Source organism: Egretta garzetta, unplaced genomic scaffold (genome assembly GCF_000687185.1).
Source record: "Egretta garzetta isolate BGI_Z169 unplaced genomic scaffold, ASM68718v1 scaffold508, whole genome shotgun sequence".
NCBI classification, from domain to species: Eukaryota; Metazoa; Chordata; class Aves; order Pelecaniformes; family Ardeidae; genus Egretta; species Egretta garzetta.
Window position 1 is genome coordinate 1,633,216 of NW_009260609.1, and position 9,493 is coordinate 1,642,708.

The window sequence follows — 9,493 nt, forward strand, 5'->3', positions numbered from 1 at the left end:
GCAATACTCCACAACACAAACCATGGATCCCAGCGTGTCTTGCCATGCAAACAAAAGCACTAGGATTAGGAAAACTCAAAGACACTTCTTTCTTTGAGAAAGCTGGGGTGACAAAGGCTTACAGTGCCTTCTGCAGATTTGTTGCTGCCAAACCTCAAAGGTTTTCTTTAAATCTTTGTACTTTTCAGATATCTCTTCCTGGCTGGATGACTGTTGCAGAATGGAAACAATTTAGGCAGAATCTGCAAAGATTAAGGCAAAATGAAAAAGCAGCGGTTATCAGTTAAGAATAATCACAACTGCTCTTTCTGCCTGGTACCTTTGATACTCCTCAGCCCCCACGAAGGAGTTTCTTTTTCCAGCTCCTCCATTTTCCTCTCCTTGGATACCTCCCCTGTCCCTAATGCAATTTTAGCGAACAATATGCTATGTCTTCCTTAAAAGTGTAACACTGTTTCCGTTACTGCAGTTCAATTTTCCACTGTAGGAAAAAATGGATACTGAGATAAGAGACTCATTTTTATCAAGAACTTACAAGTTAAAATCGAAAAGAAACAAAGCTGAAAATTAAATAAGGGCTCACCTTAAACAAGCTTGGTTGCCTAAATAACTGTAACCGTTTCATCAGAAGTACTAGGATTTACACACCATATATGAATAACTCATTCACCAAGCATATGGCAAAATAAAGGGTGTGAATAGATGAGTAAGGAAATACCTTAAAGAACGCCAGAGAAATTTTTACATTCAGTCCTTTGCGCACATGAATCACGAGGCAGCTTTTGTTTACTCCACCGGGTACTATTTTTCCTCACTCCCTGTCTCACTCGTGGCACAGCAAGTACAACGTGCGTTTAATGAGGAGCTCTTCAATATTTTGTTTTCCTCGCCCTGAACAATGCGTGTCCTTGTGCTTTACCCAAGAGCTGCTCTGATGACAGGATTATTAAGTTCCTCACAAGATTTTCTATGGCACTCATCACCCCGGCATCTGAACGCTTCACAAACACCAATCACTTCACATCTACAGCATCTACGGGAGATCGGGGGCTATTGCCCACATTTAGAATTATAGAGCAGTTTGGGTTGGGAGGGACATTTAAAGATCGTCTAGTCCAACCCCCCCACCATAGGACATCATTTTACCTATGACAAGCAAAGGCACAGAGAGAATAAAACGGAAAAAAAGTTACTGATCTGGTTCTGGTTTTCCAGAGAAATAGATATTAGTTCATATGGCCAAAGCACTGATTCCAGCTGCTCCAGTGAGCATGCAGCACTTCTGCAAGCCACCAACAACTTACAACTAAAACTCAAGGCACCAAATTCAAGAAATTGGGAGTTCTAGCTGGGGGAGGTAAAGATGAGACCTATCTAGATAATCAGAGAAATGGTAGAAATATTTCACAAGAGTTAGGCTTGTTTAGCCTAGCAAAAAGAGGAGGAAAAGCACAAGAACGAGATGCTAGAAATAAGCCATACCTTGAGGTTAGGATGGAAATCAGAAGACAACTTCTAAATACTGAGTTCTAACAAAGCCTCCCAATACAGGCAACTGACACAAAGGCTTTACGTTATTTTAAGATTGGAATTGTTCAGAAATAGAAAACATAAAGCAATTGCCTTTATTAAAGGACACTTGGACTTCCAAACCTGAGACCTCTCAGAGGTCCTCTATTCCTGAGCTAGAAGTATGAGCCTCAAGTCAGACAACCAAAAAATAACCGCAAAGTCAGCTGCCATTCATACAAATTGGGGTTTAAAAGCCAGGGCTGGCATCCTGCAGGATCCAGTTCTTCCAGCAGTGCTGCCCAAGGCGATGCAATCTTTCCTGGGAAACTCCTTCCTTTTTCTCTCAAGATCAAGCAATACAAAACCAAAGGCTAAAAATGCAAAATGTCAGGCAGCCTTACTATATTTTGGGTATCACTGTACATCTTGAATTTGATTTTGTGATTGCCACCTTGAAGGCTACTAAGTCAGCAGCAAGACCCAAATGGGGAGTATGTAAGCAAAATCCAAACCATATCACTATTGCTTTCTGCTCCCGGGACACATGGATAGTTAGCCACATTCCATCCACCTTGAATTTTCTACTGGCCAACTGCAGGCCTTCAGAGATACTTAAGAAGCAGGGCCACAGTGAATCCAGAGGTGAAATCAATGAGCCTGCCTGAATTTGGACCTAAGGTTATAACTCAAATTGGGTGTCCATGTAAAGGAAGAGGGATAGGACTAGAAGCACACACATAGACAGCCACCGTTGCCACATCAGCATAACCTACAAGCAAGACACCCCCAAAAACATGTACGTATGTGTCCTGGTTTTGGCTGGGATAGAGTTAATTTTCTTCATAGTAGCCAGCATAGTGCTGTGTTTTGGATTTAGTACCAGAAGAATGTTGATAACACACTGATGTTTTTAGTTGTTGCCAAGTAGTGCTCAGACTACTCAAGGACTTTTTGAGCTTCTCCTGCTCGGCCAGGTGCATAACAAGCTGGGAGTACAGCACAGCTAGGACAGCTAACCCAAACTGTCCAAAGAGCTATTCCATACCATAGAACGTCATGCTCAGGGGGCTCAGTTAGTCGGTCGGTCGGTTGTGGGGAGAGTGATCGCTGCTCGCGGAGAGTGATCACTGCTCGGGGACTGATCGCAGCTCAGGGGGAGCGATCGCGGCTCGGGACGGGCTGGGCATCGGTCGGCGGGTGGTGAGCAATTGCATTGTGCATCATTCCTTTTGTATATTCTGTATATTCTGTTATCATCCTCATTATTACTATTATTATTATTTTCTCTTATTAAACTGTCTTTATCTCAGCCCTCGGCTCTAACCTTTTATTTTCTTCCTGATTCTCTCCCCCATCCCACTGAGGGAGGGGGGGAGGGAGCGAGCGGCTGCGTGGTGCTGAGTTGCCAGCCGGGTTAAACCACGACAGAATGTATGTTCCTGTGGTTCTGGGGCATGCACTCAGCATCAGTGGCATCTTTAATGCAAGTTTATTCTCTTTTTTCTCATTTTATTTTAAACAACGCTGTTTATGGATTTTCTTTTAAAGGCACAAAAGCAGCACAAAATCCCCAAACGGTGAAAACATACATATATGTTCGACTTTAATGCATCCAAATTTGAGATGGTGACACAGGCGGAGCCAAGTCATGTTCACCTAACTTGCACAATGCTAAAGTCGCTGGGACCACAGTCCAGGGAAAGGGAACAGCATTTGGCATTAAAATTTCTCTATGCTAACAGGAAAATATGCAAGAGCCACGAACAGCATTAATGAAACTTTCATAAGCAAAAAAAAAAAAATACATTTTCAACCTGTCTGTGACTGTTCCTCCTCTGCCCCCATCCCTTGCCAGCTACAACAACCACACAGTACAGTGTCTCCTTCTACGTGCTTGTACCACACCTCATGTGATGGGACCCCAATCTCAGTTCAGATCTCTAAGGATGAAAATAGTTGAAGCTAATAAAACTTTCAGGATTTTAAAGCAGAAAATATGTTAACCTTTAAAGCATTAATTAACTTTAATTACGTTAATTTATTAATTAATTAAATTATGGCACATGATCATAGAACAGGTATAAATGAAAAAAAAGCACATGCTCCTATTTTCTTTTAAAGACGAATTAAGGCCTCCTTCCCAAAAGGATGGGATTTTTTTTAAATCATTTTTTTTTTAACCGCAAAAATCCACTCAACAAATCCACAGTGCAGGTTATAAAAACTTGCCACTAATACAAAGTAAATTTATGCTAAAGCTTTCCTGTCCCTGCAACCCTCTGTTCAGCATCCACCACAGCCTCTGATCCCTGCCCTGCCCCAACAGGAGACTCCTCAGCTGCCCTGAGAGGGAGCCACACGCACTCTCCTGGAGGACGTACCTGCAAGGATTAGTATTCTTTAAAAGGTACAAGGTACAGATTGTCTGAGAAGGGATTATACAGGGACAATATGCTAGTCCCTTTGCCCTCCCCACCCCCTGTCCCCCCGGAATTTCATTCAAATAAAACACATTAAGTGTAACTATATCATATCAACCTCTGAAGAGTCTAAAACTGTCGAGCTGTTGGTAAGATCGCTTAGCAATGCTTCACATAGGCGGTAGGAACAATCACCTTTTCTACTTCGTATTTAAGTTGATTATTTTGTTTCATAACAACTCAACGAACCTGCAGAGCTAAACCAAATCCTTTGTTTTCACAAAGTGCTGGACAGCTATGAAATATATACCCATGGCGTTGAAAACAAAAGGGAATGCTTTCAAATGATAGCAGGCCTTCTCAGTGGGGACAAAACTGAAGGTGAAGGAAATGACCTTGTCTTTCCCTCTTTCTGGAGAGTCTGGCATTAACACAGGAAAGCATTTAAGTGCTTACACCTTGGGATTACCTGTGAAGTATCACAGAGTCAAAGAGAGAGTTCCAGGAACGCTGGGACCTTGTTTCCAATGGATTTGTTTCCTGGTGATTGACTTAAATGACTTGCACCAGAGCCACTGTGCGAGCTCATCTTTTCTTCAGCATGGGAGAAGTCATACAAGAAAGATGCATTGCAATGCCCTCCCCGAGAGAAAAGCTTTCCACTAGTGTTCTCCAAAGGAGTAATTTCTTGGCCACCTGGGCTCAACCTGCAGCTCAAATGGTTCAACCATCAGCAAAAGCTTTTCCTGGGATAAGGGCACTCATAAGACTCAAACCCAGGCTTTCCTCTAGTGGGTATTGGATAGAGCACTTCTTCCCTTACCTCTCCAGCTGTTCTCACAAGGGGCACCTAAACCCATAGCTGGAAATTAGATCAGCACAGTCATAGCACAGCATTTCAACTTAACTTCCTTGGAATCTCTCTTCCTTTCCCAAACTAAGCTGAAATTAGCCAGCAGATTAAAAAAATGTACTGGGTATTAACACATGGATATAGGCACGTGGACAGAGAGAAACCTGAGAGCAGGTAGCGGACTAGAAATCTCAAGGAACTAACCTGAAAATAATCATACCCAAGCTTTACATTCCAGAGATTTTATCACGAGAACAGACAACGCTGAGTTAAATACCATGTCTCCAGTGAGGCTTAAGTCCCAATGAGACCTAAGAGATGCTCTTCTTAAGCAGGGTCTTTATAAGGACATTCTTGTCTCCGAAGAAAGGGGGAAAAAAACGTTTCAGATGGATTTGGAGGATTCATTAGCAAGGATTTCACAGCCTTAACATCACAGTTTGCATCAGGGTCATTTGCAAACCTTGTCTTTCAGCTGTTCCAAGTACCAAGCGTGGGAAGATTTCATCATATGAAAAAAATAGTAGTTACAGTCCACTATGGTAAAACTGCTGCCATTTTCAAAACTACGTATGTAACTACAGTTAAAATATAAAAGGTGTGTTTCATTAACAATTTAAGGTTACTAGGAAGCAAGGTAAACTAGTTGGTGGGATTTCTCTACTGTCCCAGGTAAGACTGTTTGCAGTCTCCGAGTTTACAGCTGACGCCCACATCCCTATGCAGCGCCACAGCTTATGTTGGCTACGTGCTTTCCACTGGTGTTGCAATAGGAATTGCAGACATCTTTGCATGGCATCTCCAACCGCTTGTTTTTACTTTTCCTCCTTTGAAGTGCCACTGATTATTAACGACCCACTCAGGGACTCAATAGACTTTCCCTCCATAGAGGCCTCTACATGTAAACTGAAGTCTGTTCCTAGCAACAGATTATTATTACTCATGCGTTCAGTCGAGCCAACGTCATGAACAGAAACGGCAGATTTTTATCTTTGGTGAACGAGTCCAAAGGAAGTAGAGCTCCACAATACAGACCGACCAAAGACCCTCTTCCTTTCTGGTTATTAACAAAGATCTCAGTTTATTTTACATTCAGAAAGAAGCAGGAACGTTCAGAAGTGCAAGTCTTGAGCCCTGCAAAGTGCTGCTGAGCTGCCTTCTTTTGGTGAACTATTTTTTTGTATGTCTGCCACAGTCTCCTTAAAGGCAAATTGTTGGGAACCAGATCGTGATAACATGACCTAAAGAACTATCACAGAAAATCCCTTACATGGTTTGGGTTTTTGCTTTTTTTACAGTACTTTCTTTTCCCCTCACTTCCAATGTACTCATGCCTCTGTTAAGTCGGAGAAGTTCACACAGCACTGAAGTTTGATGGTCCTGCTTTCTCCTCAACACTTCATTTACCATGTTTTCACACTTTCTTCACCCAGTGACAGGGGTGGGGAGGAAGGCCTGTTTAAAGCATGCACTTTCCAAGCTCTTTACACTAACACACCCTCTTTTCTTAAGGTCCTACTCCAGACTGAAGTTCATCCCTTCCCCATTTAAAATGCCTGCCAACGTTGCTTTTGTGGGCAGTCTCAGACTGCATACACGTCCACGCAGCAATGGGATGGGATCACACAGCAGACATACTGATCCCGTTCCCTTCAGAGCCAGATCCTCAGGTAGCAAAAAATCAGAACACCACCACTGACAGATCTACCTTGACTGCCCCCACTTGAGGAGCTGATGATTTCTCCCTGACTGGCAGAAAAAAATATTTGTCATCATCCCGTAAGCAGTAACGGCACATTCTCTGCGCATTCCCAGAGGAAGAAAAGGGCTTCCATTATGTTTTCATCACTTTGAAGATGAGAGGGAAAAGAGGCTATAGCCTTCTGATCCTACATAATACCCTACCACAGTCAGATAGATATCAGCCAGACCTTTAAGAAGTGGTATTAGAATATGTGGCATTAGAGAGACTCTGCGCTGCCTGGCATAATGCTGAAACAAGTCTGGCCTTGGCTCTTCCTACGCTATCAGTAGCTGGAGATGAAGGAATGAAAAAGGAAAAGCTTGGAAAAGGCTGAACCACTCTGTTCCAAAAGAACCGAGCCCAGAGAGCATTAGATCTGCAAGGGATAGAGATGGACACAAAGCTACGCCCCACTGCCACAGAAATAGCCTTGCCTCGTGTGAACTGACACACTGAAACGATATGCACAAGTAAGGATTCCTCAGAAAAAATAAGAGCTGCAAGACCAAGACATCTCTTATTAGTTTATTTATGACAACCAGCAGCAGTACATTTTTGTTATCCAGGGACTTCCCAGTCATCTATTTATAATTTTTGAAAGCATGCCAGAACAAGCATATGAGTATACAAAAGCCACACCACTTTTTAAGGCCAGCAAATGTTGGTGGTTTGTCTTTGATTTAGACATCAGTAATATCTCCTGTTACAGAAACACAATGGCTCTTCTCCTGGCATTAATCAATTTAAAAACGTGGTTAAGAAAGTGACTGCCTTGGCCTTTTCTTTTTTCAGGGGGGTGGTAATATATCAGTCACCCGGGTACAGTTACACAGTTTGAAACCTGCACTAACTCCATGCTGTTGTTAACACACACACACTTTTATTACGTTTTCATTATAAAATGCTTTTATTAACAAAGCTACGCCTTGTTCGCACATTCACAAAAGCTGACCCATGGAGGTGCACGATGCATTTGCTTGCCCTCGGAATAAGAGTCTATCTCACATTTATCTATTCCCAAGTGGAAAGGCAGTGCCGAAGCACGCTTACTAAAGTTGGAGAAAACATTCTGTTTTCAACTGGTTTCCAAGTTTTTCCACGTCGTTAATAAAAACAGGAACCGCTCAGAACTCAAAATCACAGTTGTTAACATAAAAAAGGAGAGTGAAGAATGCCCGGGGAGGCTGATGCCGTGCCCCTCGATCACCCCAGGGTACACTGCTATGCAGGAAGCCAAAAATACTACGGTGACTTCATGGCTCCATCGAAGCCATGGGTTTGGGTGGCAATTCAGTCTCCAGAACACATAGCCCATAAGCACATCCCAGCCCAAATCTACCTGTGCAATGGCCAGAAGCCTCCAATTACGTGCAAAAAGTGATGTCATTTATATGATGTGTTGCTGTAAGGCCAGAATGGAAAAGCTTTCCCAAAGCCAGGGTCCTTCGCATGCTTCCCTGCCTTCCCTGCCGCCTGGCGCGCCAGCCGTGCCGCAGCCCCAAGGCCGCGTCCCGCAGATAACGGGGCCGCGGGGAAGGGCTGTCATAAAAACCACGTGAGAAACACAAGCTGGGGCAAGATCTGCGCTGTACCTGGGAAGCGCATCCAGTGCATAAACACGACCTCTTCCCACCCACGTGGTCAACTGGGAAAGCGAGGTGACAACAGCCATCGTTTCCCTCCTACCAGCCCTTCTCCATTCTCAGAGGGAAGGCGCCCCATCTGATCCCCTTGCCCAAGCTACCTGGGCTCAGGAGAGGCTGGTAGCCAGGCACAGCACTGAGTAGCCACACTCTGCCTGGCCTCCTTTCGGCAAGGGGAAAGGGTGCAGCGTGGCCACAGCAGTCCTGGCGCCGCGGGGCGCAGACACACCTCTGACCTTTAGGCGCGCGGTTCCCATCAGAAAAGCGAAGGGCTGCGCACAGCTCATCGCATCCCTTCCTCCGCGCTTCCCAGCCCAGAGTCAGCTTTTACAGTCGGGAAGGGAAGGGAAGGGGGAGGGAATCACCTGAAATCAGAGCAAGCTTAACTCTCACGCAGGGGACTGCCTGAGCAGAGCAGACCGGACGACGCTGCCTGCTTTAACCAAGCAAGATGCATTGCAAGAAGTTCTTGCTCTCTTTTACAAAAGTTTCTTCCTTTCCCCCGGATTGCAACTGAAATTCTTTGGATAGTATTTTAATAGACTCACAGCTATTAACGCTGGAGCCACCTGACATGGCGTAAGAGGTATTTAAAATAGCAGTGTATGATAACTACACCTGCTTTGCATTAATGACATGATCTTAATGAGAATCAGTCTCCTAGTAATATTCTGCCTTTGAAGGAATAAAAATGTTTCCTTTCCACTGCCTCCCTAATTCTCTTTTTCCCCAAATAAAGGAAACAGTCAGATGGTTAACAAACAGATCATTCTGCTGAGTGAAGCTCGCCTAAGCAATAAAAGGCCTGGAGTTTCTCAATTAAATCAGAAGGCTGTTCTTGTTCAGAAAGATCTTCCTGAAGAGCAGTAATCTGCTCTTTCAGGAAATTAAGAAAAGGGAAAGGTAGGGATAACGGCAATCTAAACACAGGAGCATTCACTAGAGTGGGGACTTGTTCTTACAAAGCCATGGATGGTGTCAGGAAAGGGGAGGAAAGTGAAATGCAACATGTATTTGGGAGCCAAAAGAGAAAGGGTATGTCTCATGCTAAACCTATCTGCTTTGGCAGCATCTCTGTAACGATCACGAACTTGTTTTGATCACTAAATATAGCAGAGAAAAGGAATCCACTGCAAGTAGCTCTCTCCGGCAGCGCCTGCTGTTGTACGCAGGAAAGAGGAGGACACAAAAGAGAGATTTGTCAAGCAAATGGCAAACGAAGCTTGCCAAAATTTGAAGGGCAAATTACAATTTAAATGATGGGTCCTAGCCTGGCAGCTGTGAATTCATCAGCTGCTCTCTCAAGCATGTCCAATCGAGG